Source organism: Macrotis lagotis, chromosome 5 (genome assembly GCF_037893015.1).
Source record: "Macrotis lagotis isolate mMagLag1 chromosome 5, bilby.v1.9.chrom.fasta, whole genome shotgun sequence".
In the NCBI taxonomy this organism is placed as follows: Eukaryota; Metazoa; Chordata; class Mammalia; order Peramelemorphia; family Peramelidae; genus Macrotis; species Macrotis lagotis.
In genome coordinates, this window is record NC_133662.1 from 221,358,478 (window position 1) to 221,383,878 (window position 25,401).

A 25,401-nucleotide genomic window follows, 5' to 3' on the forward strand; every position below is an offset into this window, starting at 1 on the left:
AGTACAAAAGATCTAGAACAGATCTAAGACAATGAGGAAAAGAGGTTGACATGCAGTTAAATGGGAGAGGAATGAAACCTGACCAAATGTTCCCTCCCCTTTTCAAAGCCAGTGGCTGCAGTAAAGATTTCTTATAATTTCTTATTTCTTTCTGCCATGGATATTTAACCCTTTTGTCTAGAGGGAAACATCATTTTATTCATCCAGTTGATTCCTATATCTATGCAAGATTGCTTTTTTGGGGCAATCGTGTTCTAGGGCCATTTAAATTTACCATCACAAAGTATTATGATTTCCCCTTGCCACACTAAAACATAATGATCAGGAAGCATGTATGTGTGTATGTTCAGCTAGAGAGAAGTATATGTAGCTATAAGGAGTCTTTCGTGAGGACTTCAAATATTTAGCTGGTACAATGAGTGCTTTGGGGAAAATGATCAATGCAATGATTTCAAATGTGGAGAGAAAAAGAAGGCATTGGTTTAGATGCCCTGGACAGCACTTTTAAGAGATATGAGCATCCAAATCATGTTCCTCTAAAGTGCTTCTATTTAAAAAGACAAGCAAAATTGTGGTTAATTAAATAATAATGACTTCCAACATAAAAGAGAGCTAATATTTCTATAGTTTTAAGGTTTACAAAGAACTTTTACTATATTGTTTATCTTACTGACTCTCTAAAACATTGCAGATACCTGAACTTCATAGCAGCACAGTGTACCCCAAAATAGTAATCCTTGAATTATCCTAGTTTCAGAATCATTCTATTTATGAACATTCTTACCTATTTAGGGTTCTAACATGTTTAGGATTCTGATCTGTTTAAGGTTCCTGGAAGAAGTGAGAACCCTAAGGGGAAGAAATGTGGAAGGGGAAAAGCCAAAAATAGAGGAAAAAGAATAGAGTAATGGGGCTGAGAGGTAGGTTCCTTTGACCAGGGGAAGGGAGCCTCAGTAGAGAGTGAGCAGGTGTGTGGAATATGATCAATGAAGGGCAAACATTAGTGCTAAAATTGTAATACTTCTAAAATTGATTCTAAGATTCCTTCCATCTCTAAAACTTATCATCCTACAATTCCAAGAGAGCCATAGTTAAGTCAAACACTGGTTTTAAGGAAGAAAATGGCCTAGTTATAACTTCAGGACAGGACATTATGTGTGAAAGATCCCTATGCCATCTTATCCAATTAAAGTAAATGCCTCTTTTATGGAATTTTAAAAAGAAAAATAAACAGAGGGAGCAGCAGCAGGAAAAAATATAAATAAACCACTAGGAGCAAGAGTAAGGGAGGCTGCTTAAGCTGCTCTTAACATTTTCCCTTTGCCATGGCTCCTAGTTTTGGCTCTTTCCTAGAATGTGGCTTTTGTTCAGCTCAGGATTATCCTCAGAGTTCAGCTATACTCCCTTTTCAGTACTAATCACACCAGTTGCTGGTAGAGAAATCAAAGAGAATAAGAGGATGTCTGAGCAAAGATGTCAGGGTGCTTTCTGAGAGATGTAGGGTTACTATGTGACTTTATCCTGGAAACAGTTGCAATAAGCATTGTAGCAAACACCAATGAAAGTTCCCTACACCATAGCCAAGAAGTCGCAAAGAAGAATCCAAGAATTTCAGAACTTGATTGGTCTTTAAAGATGATCTGAGCTAATCCCTTCATCCTGCTTGTACGTAAACTGAGGATTAGAGAGGCAAAGTTGCTCTGCCATCTCACAGCTTCCTAGAGGTAAAGTTTAGACTAGAATGTATGCATTTTGTCTCCTAATTTATGGCTCTTGTCATTGCATTACCCAAAGAAAAATATATGCTTTATAGCAACCTGAAGTGAAAGTTCTTTTGATTTTTGTATCATTTTAAAAAAGATGGTGCTTCCTTTGAACACTTAGATACTCAAAAAATATATTTTTTTCCAATGCTTTGATGCATCTATGGTATCATCAATGTGTTACTCATCAACTGTATCTCCACTGGTTCAGAACTCAACCCATCCCTGTTTTGTCTTCCTGTATGACCCTTGTTCACATTCTTCTATTAATCTTACATGCTAGATTCATGGAAGCCTTGCTCTGAGGCATTCAATGGTTCATGCTTATTATTAGTACAAGACTTAGACTGCTCATTATTCCTTATTCTCACTAAATAAATAGCCCACCTCCTTTTCTGGTCTTACAGTCCATATACTGAGAAGGTCTTTTATGCCACCTTCTCATGCAAATTATTATTAATGATATACTGACACTTATTTGTATCTACCAGGTGAATCTTTATATTGATACTTGGATCACTCATAATTAAGCTTTTACTGAGATTATGTTTATGCAGGATCATAGATTCCCAGAATTGGAGAATTGGAAGGGATTTCAATAGCCATCTACTCCAATGTATATCCAAAAGGAACCCCTACTCTACCATATCAAATAATCCTTGGTCACTCAGCCTCTGCTTAAAAGAGAAGGGGGAAATCACCATTTCCCAAGGAAACCCATTTCACGACAGCCCTAAATGCTAACATTGGATCAAAACTGTTCTCTTCGCACCTTCTACCTATTTCTACTTGTCCTGCCCCCTGAGGTCAAACTAAAGGAGTCCAGAACCTCCTGCCAATGACAGTCTTTCATGTACTTAATGACAGCTAACATGTTCTCAATGAGTCGCTGTGTCTAACTATATCTCCTTAATTTGAAGTCATTTAATGGGACCAGGAGAATATTACTATTAAAAAAATGATTAACTTTGTAGGGAAAAAGCAGCTTAGAGTGATTGAAAATATTGTATGGTTTTTCATGTCTACTCCTCTTATTCAATGCTGTGCCCAACTCATTTTGTGTCTTCAGTGTCCCAAGGTTCAACTCAATTAACACAATGCTATCTGCAAACCAGTCTCTGGAGAGACTCACCCTCTCAGTTCTCTTTGTCCTCTGTTAGAAAATCTTCCATGACTGCCATTGATACCTTTAGAAAACATATGCTAATGATAAAAATCTGAAAACTAGGGGGAATTGAAAACTATAAACTGGGAAAGGGCTGAACAAAATTATGATCTATAGTAGTATGAGATAGCTAGGTGGTACAGTGGACAGAGTACTGGACCTGAAATCAGGAAGACTTGAGTACAAATTTAGTGTAATATACTTGCTGTGTGAACTAGATAAGTCACCTAACTTCTGTCTGCCTCAATTTCCTTCATTTTTAAAATGAGGATAATAATAATAATAACACCTCTTTTTTTAGAATTGTTGTGAAGATAAATGAGATAATATTTATAAAGCACTTTACAAATCTTAAAGTCAAAAAAAAATGTAAACTATAATACAACAATGACATTATTATTATTACCTAATGAAATACTATATAAATACTATGTAGCTATAGAAAATCATGAAAAGGACAGTTACAGAGCAACTTAGAAAGAATTATATGAACTGATGCAGAGTAAAATGACCAGAATCAGTAGAACAAATTAAACTATAACAACCATATGACAAAAACAAAAAGAAAAAAAAATTTGAAATATTTAAGAACACTGATTATTGCAATGTTCAACTGTATTCTGAGGGCTGATGATGAATACTACTCACCCCCTAATAGAGAGGTAATGAACTAAACATGTAGAGTAGACACACATTTTTAAATATGACAAAGTTGGGAATTTATTTATTACAAGGGTTTTGTTTTTGTTTTTCTTTTTTCTTAGTGGGTGAGTGTTGTGAGGATAAAAAAAATGAATGCTTGTCAATTGAAAAAAAATGGATAAAAACTAAAGATGTCTTCCTAGGGAAGGTAGAGAATAGAAAGAAAAAGGAAGGGAAAGATAGGAAAGGAATAGTTAGGAGCTGCTATTTTACTTGTTTTTAATTTTTTGTTTTTTGCTATTTTTGTAGCTTTAGGAAGATAATGCATGGTAGAAAAATTAATAATGAATCCTTAAATTGATAGATTTCCTCTCTAGGAGCTTTTCTTATTTTCTAAGCATTCATTAAGCTAGTTCACAAACTATTTTTTTTAGCTTTTCATTTTTTTAGGGTTTTTTTTTTCCAAGGCAAATGGGGTTAAGTGGCTTGCCCAAGGCCATACAGCTAGGCAATTATTAAGTGTCTGAGGTCAAATTTGAACTCAGGTACTCCTGACTCCAGGGCCGGTGCTCTATCCACTGCACCACCTAGGCACCCCATTGCTTTTCATTTTTTTTTTAAATCACATTTTCCTTTGTGCTTCAGTGTGATTATTCCTCTTTCATTTGGCTCTTGAATGTTACTGATCTGATTGAATTTCTCATGACAATAACTCTTGAATTTTCTCTAACAGTCACTGAAGCATGAACTTTAAAAGCATCACATTTTGCATATTTCCATGAATACCCATTGTTTAAAAACACACAGAATTTAAACTACAACAAAAAAGACCAATGAAACATTGGCATATGGCAGGAAATCTAGCATTCAACTGACAAGAAAACTAACTAAAGATGGGGAAACTCATTCAAGATCAAATATTCTGAGTCAATCTATTCTCAGTGGAAGCCCACAAATGACCATTGCTATCATAAGATGAAAGCATATCAAAATTATTACTTGTCTCACATCCTTAGCATACCACTGCAGTGTCTAGAGGCAGCAAAATATAGTAGAATGAGTTCAAGAAATACTTGGAATGAGACAAACCAGTTTAGAATCCCAGGTTTGCCACTTGCTCTCTGTTTAACTTGGAGAAGTCCCTTAATTTTTCCACGTTTCATAGGTAAAACCACTGAGGACCTTTTCAACTCTTACTCTGCAATCTCTCAGCTCATCTCAACTTTTCAATTGCTATTTCCACCATGCCAAGATGCCACTCCAAATAGAAACACTTTATTTTGGCCGGATGGGTCTGACCATAAGTGGCTGGCTGTTCGTTATTTATAACCTGTGAAATTAAGCTAATTTGTTAAGCTAATATGATATAAATAGTATGAAGAAATTAAGGTTTCCCCACAAGTCACAAATTGTAAAGGTCTATTGGGAAATCGATGCAGAACCTTAGCTGACACGTCAATGCATGCCAAGAGCTATTGATGTGAACCAGGTGGCCTACTTCAAACAGAATCTAATTATACAGATGGTGACTGTTTCTTAATTCAAAAGTTTATGGTGGTGTATATATATGTATACATATATATGTGTTAAAAAATGAAATCATAAACAGTAACTTGACTTACAAGATTAAAGAAAAGTTAATCCTTGAGCTTCATTCAGCAGGACTTTCACTCCACACAGCAGAATCCATCCTTCCCTCTTCTTCCTCTTATTCTTCCACTTTCCATCTGCCTGATACTCTGCAGTCTGCAGTCTGAATGGGGACTAAGCTAGTTCTTCCAGGAAGAGGCATGCTTGTCGGGAAATCCAGTTCCATCTTGACTCTGTGCTTGGGAAGCTGAAATAACTCTCTCTCACTAATTACAAATTAAATTAAAGTCTACTGGGCTTCTTTTTTTAAAATCATGCTTTCTGTTCAGCAAAGGAAAAAAAAAACAAAAAATTAAGATGGATGTTACAATTTTATTTAGAGGTTGCCCCTGAAGTCTGTCCAGATTACCAATCACTTCATCACCCTCACTACCTTCATCCTGCCCTGGAAATTGAGGCGAGAAACTTCATTTTCATATTTATTTCTGATAATGGAATTTCTGCAGCTTGAATTTAGTTTGTAGATTAATGCATTTCCCCCTAAATTCTTATGGGCAGCATGGAAGTAAAAAGAATGTCAAACAAACTCAGAGAACCTTTATTGGAATCCTAACTCTACCAATTACCACCTGTCCAGGATGTTGGTACAATATATTTAACAACCAGCACTTTACTTTTAAATTTAATCTATATTAATGTATATTCCCAATACTTTTTTTTTAGGTTTTTGCAAGGCAAATGGGATTAAGTGGCTTGCCCAAGGCCACACAGCTAGGTAATTATTAAGTGTCTGAGACCAGATTTGAACCCAGGTACTCCTGACTCCAAGGACGGTGCTTTATCTACTACACCACCTAGCCCCCCCCCAATACTTTCTTAAGTCAGATAATCAATGATATTTGCCAGTTAGCAAGATGTAAATTTTTTTGTTTTGTTTTTTGCAAGGCATTGGGGTTAAGTGAATTGCTTGGCATTAAGTGAATTGCCCAAGGTCACACAGCTAGGTAATTATTAAGTGTCTGAGGCCAAATTTGAACTCAGTTCCTCCTGACTCCAAGGCTGGTGCTCTGTCCACTGTACCACCTAGCTGCCCCAAGATGTAAACTATAATAAGATGTAACCATTGGTTCTTCACAGTGGTATGAGCAGATTCCAACACATCTTTGGCATTAACATGGGGAAAGTCACTTTGTCTCTCTGGCCCACAGTATCCTCATATATAAAATGAGGGGTTTGAATTACATAGACCAGAAGATTCATTCCAATTCTAGATATATGAATGTGGGGATATGAAACCTTGATGTAGCATACCTCCTTATTTTTCTTTAAAAATACTTTTAAGAGAAAAAAATATGTAGGGAAAGAAGGAGGTGGCAGTCGATTTAACAAGGATTTATTAAATGCTTACTGTGTTCTGGGTACTATGATAATCACTGGGAATATAAAAGAAAATAAGACAAAACAAAACAAAATTAGTCCCTGCTTCCAAGGAGCTCACAGTCTAGGGAGACAATACTAAAACAACTAAAGACAAATAATATGTAGAGGGTAAATTGGGGATAATCTCAGTAGGAAGGCATTAAGATTAAGGAAGACTGAGAAAATAGAAGACTGAACTTAAAGAGAGAATTGAAGGAAACCAAAGAAACCAGAAAGAGGATATAAGGAAGGACAGAGTTCTAAACATGGGGGACAGAGTGAAAAATGCCTATGGCTGCCATTAACTATGGCAGAGAGAGGGAGAGGAATGATTGATGAGTAAAATCCATTAAGTCACAGAATCTCAGAACTTGAAGAGGCCTCCAGTGCTACTTATTTCAAGATCTTCTGTGGCTGAGAATCTCCTATAAAACATTCCCAGTTGGAACTGTACCCCTCAATCAGGATCCTACTACCTCCTGAGGCACCACATTCTATTTTTAAATAGTCCTAATCTTTAAGAAGCTGTTTTCAATATAACCTAACTTTGTCTCTTTGTCTGTGCCTTGGGATGAAAAAGAATAAACCTATTATCACTGGAGTCCTCAGAACTTGAGTTGATCGAGGATCCATAAGAGAATGACCTATCCCAATATAGACACATACAATAGTGTTTTATAGGAACTAGATCAACTTAGGTAGAATAACTCCTCATCAAACTTAAATATGCATTGCCCCATTTGGTATTCCTTACAGCTAAGAAGAAAACTTTGGGAAGAGGACCTGGGAAATATAATATTCATTCATTCTGTTTGCGGGGCCATTTTCCTTTTCAGGTTTCTCATCAGCTATTCCAGTAGCAAGGACAATCTTGACTTGGTCATAAGAAAATTACAATTATACATTAGATAAGGAAGATGATAAACCAGTTGAATGCTTGGCTAGGGACAGGCTAGAGAATAGTTGAGGCTTTATGCTTTATAAAGTAAGTATGAAAAAAGAAGTGGAGGGGCGGAGCCAAGATGGCAGAATGAAGGCAGGAAATCCTTTAAATTATGACTAACCAAATTCTATAGTGGCCAAAGTGAAACAATTTTCCAACCCAAGACAACTTGGAAGATCCACAGGAAAAGTCTGTTATACCAGGGTTAGAAAGGGTCAAAGCACAGCTTGGGTCCCTCCAGCCACCAAAGCAAACCAATTTGGCCATCCAGAAACTTAAAGGGAATCTGGGTCTCTGGGGTGCCTGAGTCCATGGCAGCAGCCCAAGGATTGCCAAGGACAACTGAGAAGGTCAGCAGGAAAACTCTGCCACACACAGAGCCCAGGCCAGCATAGGCCTCAGCACAGACCCAGTCCCAGGAGCCATGAGTAAACCTGTGGAGCCACCTGGCAGCTGCTTCCAGAGTACTCATCCCACTGCTAGTAAGGGGGTTGGGGGAGATTGCCGAGGTCTCTTTGCTGAGGCAGGACTCTATTGTTTTGTCCATACTCAGATCCAGGTCAAAGTTTGGGTCCCAGTCTCAGGAAAAGAAGCTTTGCTGCCATAGTGGAGCAGGGACCCTCCTCACAGTTCTAGGGCAGAGGGGAGTGATTGTGGTCATCCACAGACCAGAGCAAAGGTCAGGAGAGTAGTCAGAGCCTCTCATAAGACCTTGAAGGAATTGAGGTCCCTGAAAACAACTGCAAAAACCCTTAAAAGCTTAGGAAAATGCATCCTGGAAGCAGAGCTCTACCTTAGCAAAGAGTTAAAATCAAGTCATAGACTGAGGAAATGAGATAACAGAAGCAAAAGAATCTGACTAGAGAAAATTACTTTGATCCCATAGAGGATCAAAATATACACTCAGAAGATAACAAAGTTAAAGCTTTTACATCTAAAGTCTCTAAGAAAAATAGGTATTGGTCTCAGGCTATGGAAGAGCTCAAAAAAATTTTGAAAATCAAGTAAGAGAGATAGAGGAAAAATTGGGAAGAGAAATGAGAGTGATGTGGGGAAGTCATGGAAACCAAGTCAACAGCTTGGTGAAGGAATCACAAAAAAAACCCTGAAGAAAATAACATCTTAAAAACCAGTTTAGGTCAAATGGAAAAAGTAGTCCAAAAGGCCAACAAGGAGAAGAATGCCTTTAAAAAAGGCAGAATTGTTCAGGTGGAAAAGGAGATACAAAAACTCCCTGAAGAAAATAATTCCTTCAAATGTAGAATGGAACTAAGGGAAGCTGATGACTTTGTGATAAATGAAGAAACAATTAAACAAAACCAAAAGAATGAAAAACTAGAAGAAAATGTGAACCATCACCTTGGAAAAGTTATGACCTGGAAAACAGATCCAGGAGAGAGATTTGGGGTACCTGAAAGTCATGACCAGGAAAAGAGCCTAGATTTCATTTTTCAAGAAATAATCCCAGAAAATCACCCTGATATCCTAGAAACGGGGGTAACATAGAAACTGAAGGATTCCATCATATTCCAAGTCCTACAAGTCTTTAGTGTAGAAGTTGTAATATTCCAGGATAACACAAGATTTAGCAACTTCTACATTAAGGGCTTGTAGGACTTGGAATATAATATTCTAGAAGGCAAAAGAGCTTGGATTACAACCGAGAATCAATTACCCAGCAAAACTAAATATACTCTTTAAGGGGAAAAGATGGACATTAAATGAAATGAAGGACTTTCAAACTTTCCTCTAGAAACATCAGAGCCAAACAAAAAGTTTGAACTTCGAGTACAGGACTCAGGTGAAGCATAGAGAGGGAGAATGAAAAGGGCAAATTATGAAGGACTTAGTGATGTTGAACTGCTTGTATTCCTACATGGAAGATAATACTGATAATACTCATATGATCCTTCTTATCTGTTAAGATAATTAGAAGGAACATATATAGACAAAGTACAGGAGGAAGCTGAATGTGAAGGTATAATATAAAGATGGAGACAATGGGCAAGAAAGGAATGTACTGGGAGAAAGGAAAGGGAGAGGTAGAATGGGCTATTTCACATAAAAGAGGCAAGAAAAGGTTTTTGCAATGGAGTGGAAGTGGGGAAGGTGAGGGGGAATGAGTGAGCCTTCACTCTTATCAGAAGTGGCTCAAAGAGTAAACAACATACATACTCAATTTGGTATAAAAAAATCTATCTTACCCTAGAGGAAAACAGGAGAGGAAAGGGATGGGAGAAAGGGGATAGGGAGGGGAGAGGAGGTTGTAGGTGATAGAAGACAGAAAGTTTGGGAGAGGGAAGTCAGATACTTTTGAGGAGGGACAGGGAGGAAGGAGAAAGGGAATATAATAAATAGGAGTGAGGAAGATTAGAAGGGAGAGAAACAGCTAGCAATAGCAACTGTGGGGAAAATGTTGAAGAAATTTCTCTGATGGATTTATGATAAAGAATGCTATCCCTCCCAAAGACAGAGCTGATGGCATCTGAATACAGACTGAAGCTCACTTTTTTTTTCCCTCTCACTTTATTTTTCTTGAGATTTCTCTTGCTTTGGCAGGGGAGGTTATATTTACTTTTAAAACACAATTATTATAGTAATGTAAAAAATAACTAAAAGTAAAGTGCTTTACCAAAAAAAAATGACATCTCATCTAAGAAGAAGAGTCAAAATGCCTAAAAATTTCCCTGAAAGGTACTTCTGAAGGATGCTAAAAAGCAACCTCCATAAAGAACAATAGCAAAGAAGAAGAGACATAATGTTTATGTGTGCACAGCAAGTTTTTCCCTGAACTACCTGCATTATTGAGGTTAAACTATCCACTTAATCATCTAATTTCTTCACTTGTTTTTGTATTCTATAGACTTAGACTTTTGAGTGAAGAAAAGTAAACACAATGATTAATATTTCTTTCTTTCTACTATCATTGGGTAGGCACTTAATGCTCTCTCACCTTTTTTTTCTTTGAAGGAAGTAGGAGGTAACCAAATACTTGGATTACTTAGAATCCAGTTAGGCAGCAAGGTTAGAAGCTGAGAGTGAGAAAATGTGAGCAGACAGGGAAAACAGAACTATCTTCTGGGGGGAAGGAAATGGTATGCCAACTCATTCTGGTATTAAAATTATTCTTCTTAATATAAAGAAAAATACATTAAAAATCCCTATTTCTCATCATAACTAGTAGTTTGGGGGGGGAAGGGGGTAATAGTCTATGACAAAGTGAAAAGATCAGTGGTTCAAGAAGCAAATGATATCTGGGTTTGAATCTCAGCTCTGATACTAGCTATATGTCCTTGGGTAAATAACAGAAATGATAAGAATGCTTATATCACTTACTTCACCAAATGTTTAGAAGGAAAACTATCTGAAAACTTCAAAGCCTAAATTACACTACCATTTTGGAAGTGAATTAAAACAACTAAGACATGTTTTCAGTTACTGATCGAACATCCACCTATCTCAAATATATAGTAACAAGCTTGGAAATCATAACCTGACAAAATGCCAGTTTGGGAACTGGGGCTCTGTCAGTGACCTTGGGAAAATTTCTTAACTTCTTTGGGACTTCAGTTTGCCCATCTGTCCAATGAGGAAATTTGACTATATGATCTCCAAGAACTCTTTCAATTCTCAATTTTAGGTTATAATGCCTTTAGATTTTGAAGAAATACCCTATACTTGGAAGACATATAATTATTTTAAACAGAGACTTCCCAGAACACTTATTTGATTGAAGTAGTTCTCCTCTATCAATTTTATTCTTTCGAGTTAATCAAAAACCAATAATGATAGTAGCCCCTCTTGAATGAGTGTTGTTTGTTTCACCCTAAATTTAGGGTCCTTCCAAAAAGGAACAAAAATGTTAAGTGCACTCTATTTCTATATCAAGTAGCTATTGGTCTACATTCTAAAAGACCTTTTTTCAAGATGTCTCAAAGTAAAAAAATAGTCATTTTTTTAATAATGTTTTAAGACAGATAACATAGTATAGAACTAGGATTTTAAGAGGATAAAGGAAAGTCAGAGGATTTTAAATATCTTCCTCTTTCAGGGGTTAGACTTTAGAACTTATATATGTGTAGGTCACCCAACAATCAAAATGGCAGCCTCTAGGGAAAAATCCAAGCTGTTAAAAATGAATTGAGCTCGTTACTATTTTTATATCTGACCTACTTCTTTTTCTTTCTTTCTTTTTTTCTTTCTTAGTTTTTTCCTTGGTATTCCCTTCTGCAATTGCAAAAACTTCTTAGACTTTTTGTAAATGAACCAAACTCCCTTTGATGATTTTTATACTCTCCTGTTAAGGTGTATCCTAACAATGAAAGAAGTGAAAAAAACTACAGCCCTTCCATTCTATGGCAAAATAAATCATGAAAGGTTGTTTTTGGTGTTAAGCTACCATAGGCCTTCTGGAATATCATTTTTTCACAGAAATTATTAATGCCAAGAAAAGCAAATCTTTTTTTCATATTTTAAAAAAGAGATGTCCCCTAAGCATCATTATTTATTTACATGACTGTACATAGAGGAGCAAAGAGGTAGAGATTGGGAAGGTTTTCATGATTATGATTACTACAAAGTATAATAAATAATAATGATAGAATTCTCCTTGGTTGAATGTTAGGCTGAAGATTGCTTAGGCTGAACATTGTGCAAGCATGGCATATTACTGAACTCAGTCTAAAATCAGGTGAAACTCTTAGAGCTTGATCATTTTTTACAGTGAAGACCATGGGCTTAAACTGAAAGAGAAAAAAAGCATATTTGCTGGTGTCCATATATAAAAATATTGTCTCAATATTTAATGAGTTGTAGGAAATAGGGATTAATTTATTGGATAGTAGGATATAGTTAGGGATTGGAATTGGAGCTGTGACTCCAGTCTTTATATAGGGTACTGACACTATTGTTTGTGGTAGCAAAAAACTAGAAACAAAGTGAATGCCAATTAGGAAAATGGCTAATGAATTGTGATACATGAATGTAGTAAGATATTAATGATTATGATAATACAGAAACTCATTGAAAGGCTTGTATAAACTGAAATTTAAATAGAGTGAAGCAAAAAGAGGCAAGAAAATAATACCATGACTGCACATAGAAACACCAATAATCATAAAACAACTGAAATTGAATTTGTGAAATTATTAAAAAAAAAAAAGAATTTTGGCCACAAAGCAAAGATAAAAGAACATACCCTCCTCCTTCCTTTGCAGAGGACAATGCACATAGGATAGTTCTCTAGAAGAAGGATGAGGAGGATACAGAGAGAAATCTAGAGGGTATAAAGATCAAAAATAATTTTTAAATCTTTAAAAAAAAAAAGAACTCATAAAAAAGGAAATTCTCTCCTTCAGTGAAGAGAACAGGACCTATAAAGACAGGATCAGGAACAGGAAAATTTAAAAGAAAGAGAAGAGATCTAGATGTCAGATATATAAAACCCTGGACCTAGAACCAATTAAGAACTGAGTTTAATCTGGCCTTGGGTGCTTACTACTTGTGTGACCTTGGCTAAGTTGCTTAACTTTTGTCTGTCTCAGTTTCCTCAACTGAAAAATGTGGATATTAACTATTGTTGTGAGGGTTAGTGTAAGGATCCAAAGGGACTTTTAAGTGTTATATAAATTCTAGCTAACCAGTAATGGTAACAGTGATTTAGTAGTAGTAGTAGTAGTAGTAGTAGTAGTAGTAGCAGTAGTAGTAGTAGTAGTAGTAGTAGTAGCAGTAGTAGTAGTAGTAGTAGTAATAGTAATGAATACTAGTATTAATACCAAAATGGTAGTAGTAATACTACTAGCATATCAGTAGTAGTAATAGTACTAATGAATTGTAGGGGAATTAATACTACTAATATACTAGTAATAGTATTTTTAATGAGTTATAGGATTAATGCAAGGTACTACTACTATTACTACCTCTACTACCACTATACTGTTGCTACTGCTATTGCTGTAGCTGCTATTGTCAGCAGGTAGTATGACCTTGTAGAAAGACTAAAGGACTAGAGTATAGAAGCCAGAAGTTCTGAGATCATCTTGTGAAGTGGCCAGTCTGACATTCCCTGAGAAAATGAGTGATTTGCTTGACTTGAGTGAAGAAAGCTAACTGGGCTTCAGTTTCTTCATCTATTAATTAAAGAAATCAGAATAACATGAATCCCCCCTAAATACAATAGCAACAGATATTATGAATGAAATAAAATAAAAGAGTGTAGAAATATATGTTTTGACCTATATGGATCAATGGAGATTATCTAGTCCATGGTATCACTTTGCAGATGAAGAAACTGTGAAATTAAGTAACCTGGTCAAGATTATAGATTCAATTAATGGTGGATGTGAAAACTTGTTAATGTAAGGTGGTATGCTTTACTCCATACCTCCACCTCTTGAAATGGATTGTAAGATTATAAAATGCCCCGACAATTGGTTTTATTCATGGGCATTGGATAAGTGCTGAAAGTCTTTGAAAACTTGTAAGGTAAAGGAGGTCTGTTCCAATTGCCTGAGTAGCTCAGGGGAGAGAATTGCTATACTTTCTGGGTTTTATATAATTGTATTCGTTCAGATATGCTACTAAAACTGAAAATGTGAAAAGAATAGTAGGATACCTTGAAAAATATAAAGCATTCACTTTAATAAAAGACCAAATGGATATCATAAAAAAAGAAATTGGATTTGATATAAAGGAATTACCAATGAGGGGGTGGGGACTCATGGTCCTGATGGATTCTCAGGATGATTCTATCAAACTTAACAAAAAATAAAGAATAACTTAAGTATCAGAAGAAATATTCGGAGTACATGGCTGGACTGTGCCAATATAATAATAATAATAATAATAATAATAATTCCACCAAAGTTAATTTTCAGTTTTAATGCTATACTGATGAAATTACCAAAGTTTACTTTATAGAACCCAGTAAAATAATAATAAAATTCACTTGGAAAAATAAAAGATCTATAATATCCAGGAAAATACTACAAAGAGATAAGAATGAAGAGAGAATAACATTTGCAAACCTCATACTGTATTATAAAACAGCAGTAATCAAAACCATCTGGTATTGTTTAAACAATAAACAATGAAACAAACTAAACAAGAGACAATCAGAAACAATGGAACTAAATAACCAATAACTTGAAATCATAAACTAATTAGTAAAGAACTCCCTATATGATTAAAAATTGCCAAGAAATCTAGAGAGCAGTCTGACATAAATTAAGCTTAAATTTTATACCATATTTCACAGTATATTCTAAATAGATACATGATCTTAAAATTAAGATATTATGATGAAAAAAATGAGAAGAAAAGCATTATTAACCTAACAATGGATAGAGGTAATTACAAAAGAAAAAAGACAACTAGGATTACATGAAACCAAGAAGCTTCTGCACACACAAAATGATTGTACTGAGGATAAGAAAGGCAGTAGTCCAATGGGAGAGGAAAAATTTTTATGTCAAATTTCTCTGATAAGAGTTTGAGATTGAAGATATATAACAATTAACAGATATATCTATATTTATATAATCTAGATCTATATCGTCTATATCTTATATTTATATATAGATATAAAAGAACAAAAGTCAATCCTTAAAAGATAAGTGTTTCAAGGAGATGTACTCACTGTACTCAAAAGAATTACAAACTATTAACCATAAGAAAGAATGCTCCAGATCACTCATAATTAAAAAAAATGTGTATCAGAACAACCCTGAAGTTTTAATCCTCACCCAGTAAACTGTCAAAGATGATTAAAGACAGGAAGAACCAATGTTAAGGGGGATTGTTGAATGATAGTTATGAGGTGGTGGCAGAGGTGGTGGTAGCTATCCTTCGTTCTCAAAGAGGACCAAAATGACACTATGTTAGAATCAAATTATAATGAGTCTGGCTGATCAGACTTATATGAGCTCAGAATGTTTTACTACATTTTGGGTCCACGTGGACATTTGGGGAGGATTTTGTAAATTTGGGTTATTAGATACCTATGTAACAGTTAGTACACCCTGAGCTGTTGGTGGAACTAGGAATCAGTACAGTCATTCTGGAAAGCAATTTGGATTTATAGAAGTAAAATGACTAAAATACCTATACCCTTTGATTCTACTGTTTTATTTATACCTTAAGGAGGCCATTGGGATATAAGAACAAGAAGAAAGTCCATATATATATATATATATATGTATACTAAAATATTTTTGGCTTATCTTTTTATGATAGCAAAGAATCAGAAATAAAGTAGAAGTTCATGGACAGGAGAAAGGCTAAATCAATTATAGTACATGAATGCAATCGAATTTTACTGTGCTATAAGAAATGGTACCTGAGGAATTGATGCAGAGTGACATATGAAGTAAAAAAAAAGCAATACATGCTCATGTATAACCTATATCAAATTACTTGCCTTTTCCTTGAAAGGGCTGAAGAGGAAAGGAGAGAATTTGGGACTCAAAAATTTTTTAAATGTTAAAAATTGCTTTTCCATCTAAAAACTGGGAAAAACAGATTTTTTTAATATAGAAGTCAAGAAAAAAAATTCTAAAAAAGAAAGCAATTCATGAAATGACTTACAACAATGTAAATGGAAGGAACAACTTTAAAGAAAAAAGTCAAAAATGATTGTTGTGAAATTAAAGAAATAAAGCATGGAGATTTAAGAACTCATCACTATCCTAACCATTTGCAGAGGTGGGAGATCCATAAGATCCATAAATTGCATCAGACTTTTCAATGTATTGTTGAGTTTTGCTGATTTTTCCTTCTTCCCTTTCTTCTTTTATCTCTCTTAAAAATTCTCTCTGGGAGGAGGAAGGAAAGGTGGAGGGATACTAGAAGAAAAGGTGTTAAAAAACACTTTTTTTAAAGAAAAAAACCATCAAGTTAGCTAAAATAGGGAAAATCCCAAAATTGGGACAAGTACAGCTTTGAGTACATCCCTGAGGGGGAAACCACTTTGGGACAACAGGAGGTAGGGGAAGGGGAACTTTGCCCCTAGCCTGGTCTCCTCTCACTTTTCCCACTGATCAGAGAAAGATCTGAGTTTTAAAGGGGTCTGTAGGATATTCCCACCTTTCCTTAATTATCTTAGCTACCATCCTGTAATATATGGAGGTAGTGTCTTGGGGAAGGGAAGGAAAGTGCAAAAAGAAACTGGACTCAACAAATCAACAAGAAACCCAAAGACTATAGTTTGCCTAAGGGAAATTTCCTGAATATCCCAAAAATGGGAGAAAAGAACTTTTAATCTCTTCCCCCCCCCCACACGGCCTCTAAACTTGAACTCATATCTCCTTGGACTCTATAAGTGCATATCCCAAACTCTTAGGGGTATTTTATGACAACAATCTTATTATACGACCTTAGTAAATACCACTTTTTAAAAGCAGCTTAAGGCAGGCTGATTAAATTGATGCTCAACTGATAATCAGTGAGGCTTGAGCCACAGGAATTAAAGATTTATTCCAACACTTCAGGGCAAACCCTTTGGAGATGTAGCTAGCTAAGTTCTGGGGACCAGATTCTTCAGTGAGAGTGAAAAATTGATTAAGGATCCTCCAATCCTCATTACATTAAAACAAAAAATTGAGTTCTGGACTTGGAGCTAGGAAGACCTGAATTCAATAGCTACCATAGTAACCCATTCCAGATATGTAATTGTAAGCAAATCATTCTCAACCATAGGCAACTCTCTAAAAATTGTCTTAAGTTGTAGGTCAGAAAAAGTGTAAATCCTTGATCAAGGGCAGCTGTATAGTGTAATGGGTAGAGTGCCAGCCCTGAAGCCAGGAAGACCCAAGTTCCAATGTGACCTCAGATACTTACTAGCTATGTGATTCTGGGCAAGTCACTTAATCCTGGCTGCCTTGCATCCAGGGCCATCTCCAGTCATCCCACTGTAGCCAGGTGACTCTGGAGAAAGTCAGGCTGATGATTTAGCACAGCACTTCCCCTGACTCAAATCCAATTCACGTGCTTGTCATGGCAGCATGTCCCTGATGTCACAGTCTTCTTTGAAAATGAAGGACAAACATTAATAATAAATCCTTGATCTATTTAACTTTTATTTTGAGTAACCTTCAATATGAAATTGAGGACACGTATTGAAATTAAAGTTGATACTATTGCCAATGGAATTAAAAAAAAACTCTGCCTGATGATCTCTTAGACTGGCTAAAAGGACAATTTTGGGATCATAAGAAGTATTGGCATTTGCTTAGCTACTAGGAGGGAGGCCATCCCCATTAGATATCTTCAAAAATAAATAAAGGAGGGGTGAAGTAGATAGAGCACTAGTCCTGGCTCAGAATGACCTGAGTTCATGTCTGGCATCAGGCACTTGACATTTACTAGCTGTGTGACCTTGGGCAAATCACTTTATCCCAATTGCCTTGTCAAAATAAATAAATGACATATATTTTTGAGATGGGGCATTTGCTTGTTTTGTTTTTGCTATTCAATCTGGTAAAAAGGTAGCACCCACAATTTTCCAACTCTGAATCCTAGTTCTCTAAATTTTTTTTTTCCCCCTGGTGTTCCAAGTGGGTGATTTGACTTAGTAAACAATCCAATTAACATTTAAAGCCTGGGCAGCTAGGTAGCATAGTGGCTAAAGCATCGGCCTTGGAGTCTGGAGTACCTAGGTTCAAATCCGGTCTCAGACACTTAATAATTACCTAGCTGTGTGGCCTTGGGCAAGCCACTTAACCCCATTTGCCTTGCAAAAACCTAAAAAAACATTTAAAGCCATCAGTGGCAATGGAACATTTTAAAATATTGGAGAAGTTGGTTCAAATATTGATTTGCATCCTACTTTCCCGTAGCTTAAAGAATATTATATTTTAAAAACTTACCTCTCCTAGGAAAAAGGATTATGAAAAGAGTATGAAACTAAGAATCAAGAGACCCAGACTTCAGGCCAGGTGCTGTTTCCTATTAGCAATCAGTTAGCAGACTCAATTAGTTTTTAGTAAAGGCATTTATTAAGAATATATAATAAGAACAAAATAAAGCTACAAAAACATCTCTACCTCCCCTCCCCTCCCTTCAAAAATCTGGGGCACATTTCCCCACAAATGCACACACTGTCTATGGGAAGAGTGAACTCAAATTGAGTATATAACAATGATGAGGCATAGATGTATGCTGTACATGTGGGAAGGAAAACTCATTACTACTCATACTATAAGGCCTAGAAGTCCATTGTATCTTAGCAGAACTTTCAGAGCTTCCCTTGGGAGCTCTTCTGGGTAGCTTCCTCTCTTCTCTACTGCCAGAGATATTCTTCAAAGCTATCTCCTCTGTATCTATAGGGTGTGTGTGTGTGTGTGTGTCCTTTCTATGCTATCAGTGTCTTCTATTGGTCTAATAGCTCCCTTTCAAAGTTACATGATTAATGGAATAGAAGAGAGAAAGAAAATTTTCTCCATCTCCTTGCCCATGGAGTCTCCTCCACAGGTATCTCCCTAGCTTACACATTTTCCTCTACTCCAACTCTGGAACTCTAAAATTCATCCAGGTTTTAGCTATTTAAAGCCCTCTAAGGCAGGATAATTTATTCAACCAATCACATTGTTTCTTTCTTGATTCAGGGGAGAGGTGTTCATAGCTCATAAAGGGATCTAGGCTTAGACACATCTTGAGAGTCAGTTTAACACCTCATTAACACATTAGGATTACATTCTGGGCCTTCTGTGACGGCATCAAATGAGATGAGGAGAGGAATTCCTTTCCTTGAATTAGGGATCAAGTTGGATATTAGATGTGAAAGGGTTTGTTCCCATCAAACAATGGGATCAGAAGCCAGATAGAAATGGTTTGAGATATAGAGAAAACAGGGAAAGAAGAATTAATGAGTATCCATGGTTTGGTAACTGCATAACTGCAAAAAGAAAAAGAAAAACAAGGGCAAATTTAGACTTGATATACAGAAAAAGTCCCTAATCTTTAGAACTATCCAAAAGTGGAATGAGCATGCTTTGAAAGATAGTATTTCCCCCTTATTGGAAGTCTTTGAGTAAAGGATGAATGACTACTCCTTGTGAAGTTGTTTTGGATTTGGGAACAGCTTTTATATCTAGGTTCAGGGCCTGACTCTGCCACTAGCTAACTAAGTGATCTTTGTTGTTGGGTTTTTTTTTATCACTCATTCATTCATTCATTTATTTATAAGGTTGGGAGGTGGGGTACTTTGAGTTCCTATTTATCTCCCTCCTAACTCCTCCCTACTAATTGAGAAGGCAAGCAATAACCATATTCATTATATATGTGGAGTCATGCAAAGCAGATTTTCATATTAGCCACATTGAAAAGAAAGTAAAGAAAGTAAAACAAAAGATGCTTCAATCATCAGTTATGGAAGTAGATGGCATTTTTTATCATGAGCCTTTTGGAATTGTCTCAGATCATGGCATTGATTGGAGTTTAGGCAAATTGCCTTCTCTTCCCGGTCTTGTAAAATGAGATGTTTAGACTATATAAGGTGTCTTCTCTGAAATCCTTTGATTAGCCCAGTGTGTCTGTTCTTTTTTTCTTGGTGAAGCTCAGCTCCCATGGGTTCAATGATCGTCTCCATACTGATGACACCTAGGTCTAGCTCTCATCATACATAACCACAGTAATATCCCATAGGCATCTAAATTCAATATGTTAATAGCAGAACTCATTCTCTTTTCTCCAAACTCATCCTACTCCTAAACTTTTCTATTTCAATTAAAAACTCTACCATCTTTCCAAGACCCTGGTTTGCTACCTTAGACTCATCCTTCACTAGTATCTAGTCCTTAGTCCAAAACCTCATCAATTCTACCTCTTCAATATCTCCTACCTCAAAGCACTTCTTTCCACTCAGACAGCTATCATACTAATTCATCATCTCTCACCTACATCATCACAATGATCTCCTAATTGGTTCCCAAGATTTAAGTCCGTCCTCCCTTCCCATTCTACCTCCACGCTACTGCCATTGTTGTTGTTCAGACAGGCCCAAACCTTTGTGACCCCATTAGGGGTTTTCTTGGCAAAGATACCGAAGGGATTTGCCATTTTCTTCACCAGCTCATTTCACAGAGGAGGAAACTAAAGCAAACAGGGTAAAATGACTTGTCCAGAGTCACTCAGCTAATGAATTATACCAGATTTGGGCTCAGGAAAATGAATCCCCTCTGGCCCTTCCCTCTGTGTTGCATCAGTGACATACCTAAAGCACAGTAGGATCCCATCACTTCCCTTCTCAGGAAGCTCCAGTGGTCCCCTTTTGCTTCAATAATCAGAAGTAATATCGTCTGTGACATTTAATGCCTTTGACGATCTGTTTCCAACCTGTCTTTCTGGGTTTTATCCCTTTCACCCACCCTTTATTACAGCTGAAATGATTAGCTGCTCATGATACTTCTTCGTATACGTGTGGCCTCAACTCCTTGAATTCATTCCTCTCTTCTGTCTCTTAGAAGTTTTCACTTCCTTAAAATTCAGTTCAAGGCTAAGTTCTAATTTGAGACACGCCTTCTTCCCTCAAGAACTATCTTCATTTTCTTGGCATATATTTTGTATATATTTATATGTGTACACGTCTCTCCTTTTAGAACAACAGCTCTTTGAGAACAAGGACTGTCCCATTTTTATTGGTTCACCTAGCATCAAATGAGAACCTGTTCACATGAGGCACTTGAGTAGTGTCTGTGACTAGCATGCTTGATTTTTCCACATCACTTAGGGATACAGCTAGAATTCCTAGAGTACTCAAGGAAAACTTCCAAAAGGGCCCCTTTTTCTGATTCTGCCAGTTCTTAGTGCCCCCCTCCTCTAAAATTACTTTGTATTAATGTGTCTTTAGTCTGCATTTCTTAATCTGTGAACATGTTATATGCCCGCATAAAATGGGAGCTTTTTTTAATCAAACAAGCAAAAAACCACCATTTATTAATTTCCTATTGGGGAGTGGGAGTGGAGGTGGAAATGAAGATCCAGCAGAGGAGTCTGGGAAGGTGCAGTCAGATAGATTGAATGAGAACCAAGGAGTCACAAAAACTCAAATTTTCACATACAAAAGAATGTGGTCAATAGTGTCAGATGCTGCTGAGAGCTTTATGAAAGCAGAGACTCATTGAAACAGTCTATGAATGGAGAATAAACTGAGTCAGATACTGCAGGGGTCTAGGGATACAAAGACAGCTATGAAAGTCTCTGCCCTCAAGCAGCTTATGCTTGAGGAGAAAACAATATTACATGTAAGTAATTACATATAAAATATGCACACAAAATGAATCCAAAGTAAATTGGGAGGCACTAGTAGCTAGGAAAGGGTGTGGGAGGAGAAAAACCATGCAGGAGGAAGCATTTGAATTGAATTTTGAAGGACATTTCGAGAATCTAAGAGACAGAGGTGAGGAAGAGTGTATTTCAAGTATGGGGGGCAGGTTTTACTAAGGCATAGAGAGAGGAAGTGGATATCACATGGGAGGATCATCATGGTAGTTTAGCTGGACTGAAAAATATGTGAAGTCATGGGTTACAAGACTGAAAGAGTAGGTTGGAAGCAGATTGTAAGGATCTTTACAAACCAGAGGAGTTTATCTTTGACTTGATAGAGGCAATAATGAGCTTCCTGAGTGACATGGGCAAATATCAAGGTTAGGAATATTACTTTGGAAGTAGAGGATAGCTTGGAGAGGGGAGAGACTTCAGACAGGACACTAAGTTGGAGGAGATTAAAATATCCTAGCCAAGAACAGGAGACCTAGACTAGGTACAGACTGTGAAAGTAAAGAAAAGAAGGTAGATGCAAGAGACATTATAGTGGCTAAATTGACAAGACTCGGCCACAAGATTGAACAAGGGGCTAGGGAAGACAGAAGAGTAGGAGATGATTCCAAGTTTGAAAAACTGAATGACTTGGAAGGATGGTGATGCCCTTGAAGGAAACAGAGGTAAATGTGAGGTGGAAGAATGAATTTTGTTTTAGATATTATGAATCTGCTTATGAGACCCACGTGGAAATGCCAATAAGTAAGCTCCTGATGAAAGGCTAGAGCTCACTGAAGTGACTCAAAAGTTGTCTGGGTAGAGGCTAGACCTGAATCTGGGAGTTGGAACCAAGGTTGCTGATGAAACCAACTAGAGTGAAGAATGAGAAGACCCAGGTCAGACCCTTGGGGTCTACTCATAATTGGAGGAGTTAAAGGGGAGGTAGATATGAAGATCCAGTAGATGAATATGTGAGGGTATAGTCAGATGGGTTGAATGAGAACCAAAGAGCAAAGTGTCACGAAAACTAAGTGTTTTCGCCCAAACAATATGACCCACCATATCAGATGCTGCTGACTGCTTTATGAAAGTATAGACCCATTGAAACAGCCTGTGGATGGAGAATAAATTAGGGAGGAGTAAAAGGATGGTCTTGCCTTCTAGGAAGACTAAGACTATTTCAGGTTTATATCTGGATCATCAGCATTGAGCAATCTGGTACATAACTGGTATTAGCTGACAGTCTTAATAAATGATGGTTGATTGATCTTCAAATAACTAAGATCTCCAGGTAAGTTTTTCAATGGTCCTGCAATTCAAGTGCCATGTACCTAGAATTTGTGCCTCTTAGGAGGAAAAGGGAATTAGTTGGCAGGGGATTTCTCCGTACCCTCTATTTGATTTTTGATTTTATTCATTCAGTCACAGACTGATTTATCAATATGCTAAATTATCAATTTATTAACATTACGCTCAACACACTAAATACCTGTGGCAAGCTTGGAAGGTTTGGTTGCAAAATTATTAGATATAAATATAAAATTTTGTAAAGTTTTAGGGGGGTCTCTAATAACCCTGCCAATAGGCTTCACAGAATTGGGAGTTAGAGTTCTGCTCAAAGTGCTAGGCTTTGTCTAAGGCATTAAGACTAAAAAATTTGAATTCAGCATCCTAGAGAATGGTCAGATGGGGATTGATGGGAGTAAGTACAGCAGAGGACAAAGAGATAATAATCCTGTTTTCCATTTCTGAAATATGCATTCACAAAAATAAAGTAATAAAAATTGTGAATAACTGCTGGCTTCCAAGTATAAATACAAATTTAGCCTAATAATTGAACCAGTCATACTCTCCTTATATCATGATTTTTGGTTGTTTTTTGCTTTGTGTGTGTGTGTGTGTGTGTGTGTGTGTGTTTGCAGGGGGGGGGACATTAGCTTTAGGTGACTTGGTCGAGGTCACACAGCTAAATAAGTAACAAGTATTTGAGACTAGATTTGAACTCAGGTCCTCCTGACTCCAGGGCTGGTGTTTGATGCACTATGCCACCTAGTTTCCCCTCCCTACATCAAGTTAATAACTCCATGTGTGACCTTGAGTACTTACCTAACCTCTCTGGGCCACAGCTTCCTCATTTGTAAATTAAGAGCACTGTACAGGAAAAGCCCTAAAGTTCCTTTCTGCATTAACATTCTTTGATTCTAAGAAGATAATCTGTAGCAAGTTAATGGTTCCCTACCTTCATTTGAAAATTCACATCCCGCCTCATCTCCTTATATTCATATGTTCCACCGAGAGTAGTAGGCTTCCTTAAATCTGTTTAAGAAAATTACTTCAGCTGTACCCACATCCCAGCATTTACTCAAGTTTAGCTATCACAGCCTCTGTTAACAAACAGCATCTCAGAATAAGAGGGAAATATCAAATTGGCCCTGTGCCTCTAGGCTTTGCAGAGGCTGCTTTGACATCATTAAGTATCAATTCAGATCAAATAAGCTACCACCTTCTCTGCTGCCAGTTTGACAGATGATCAGAGATGATTATCATCTATATGGTACAGTTCTTAGGACACCAAAAGGGGTTTTCCTCCCTGACCCTCGCCTGCCCAAAATAATGAAGGAGGGGGAAAAAAGCCCTTCATTGACATCACCAGCCTCTCATACTGCCTGAAACTTGTTCAGTCTAAAGCCTGAAGAGACCTTAGAGATCCTCCAAGCAGTTCTCCCCACATTCCCATTTTATTGATGAAGAAACTAGGCTGGGGGCTGTGACCTTGCTCAAGGTCATCCGGGCAGCCAGTAGGGACAGAGTTGGATCCTCTATTAAAGATGTGGCTCTTTTTCACGGGCGTCCTCTTTTTAATATGAAAATGTCCCCAGAGCAGGGGCGGGGAGTGGGTGGGAGGCTGAATTGCTGTGAATGAATTTGTCAGGTCCCTTTTCTCCTCATGCTTAGTGGAGGAAGGGTGGTGCTGATGGGGGAGGGCAGTGGGTCCTGCAGGGGAGCTGACCTCAGAGGGTGGCGGGGGAGTAGTCAGGCCACAGACCGGGCCTAGCCTCCAAGGCCTTTACAAGTCATGTCCTTTAAGACTTCCCTCTTTCATTGTGACAGAAGAAGGCACTGAGGCCCAGAGCTGGCATGAGCCCTAAGAGGCAAAGCTGGAAGCATCCTTAGAGGGCATTAGTTTGTATTCTGCACCCCACATTTCACAGAGGAGGAGACTGAGGCCCCCAGGTGACCCCCGAGGCCATGTGGGGCCTGGCAGGTGGGCTGAAGCTGGACCACCCACCGGCTGGGTCCTGGCTCTGCCCAGCTTCCATGCAGAGGGGGGCCTTTGGAAGCCATTGCCTGTCACCCTGGCAGAGGACCCCCTAAGGGCCCGCTCCTTGGCGGAGGAGGAGCCCCTGAGGCCGTGCAGGGCCTGGCAGGTGGGCCGAAGCTGGACCACCCACCGGCTGGGTCCTGGCCCTGCCCAGGCTTCCATGCAGAGGGGGGCCTTTGGAAGCCATCGCCTGTCACCCTCGCAGAGGACCCCCTAAGGGCCCACTCCTTGGCAGAGGAGGTGCCCCCTGAGGCCGTGCGGGGCCTGGCAGGTGGGCCGAAGCTGGACCACCCACCGGCTGGGT

The 25,401-nt window shown here is 37.6% G+C and overlaps 1 long non-coding RNA gene across 1 annotated transcript; it reads right to left on the minus strand.

The window, feature by feature from the left end:
- Positions 1 to 5,198: 5,198 nt before the first annotated feature.
- On the minus strand, positions 5,199 to 25,139 carry LOC141490072 (uncharacterized). The gene is made up of 4 exons (XR_012469058.1): positions 25,065 to 25,139; positions 24,015 to 24,091; positions 17,357 to 17,542; positions 5,199 to 5,481 (listed from the first exon to the last, which is right to left on the minus strand). It is a non-coding gene; the product is annotated as an uncharacterized LOC141490072 (long non-coding RNA).
- Between the last annotated feature and the right edge of the window lie 262 nt (positions 25,140 to 25,401).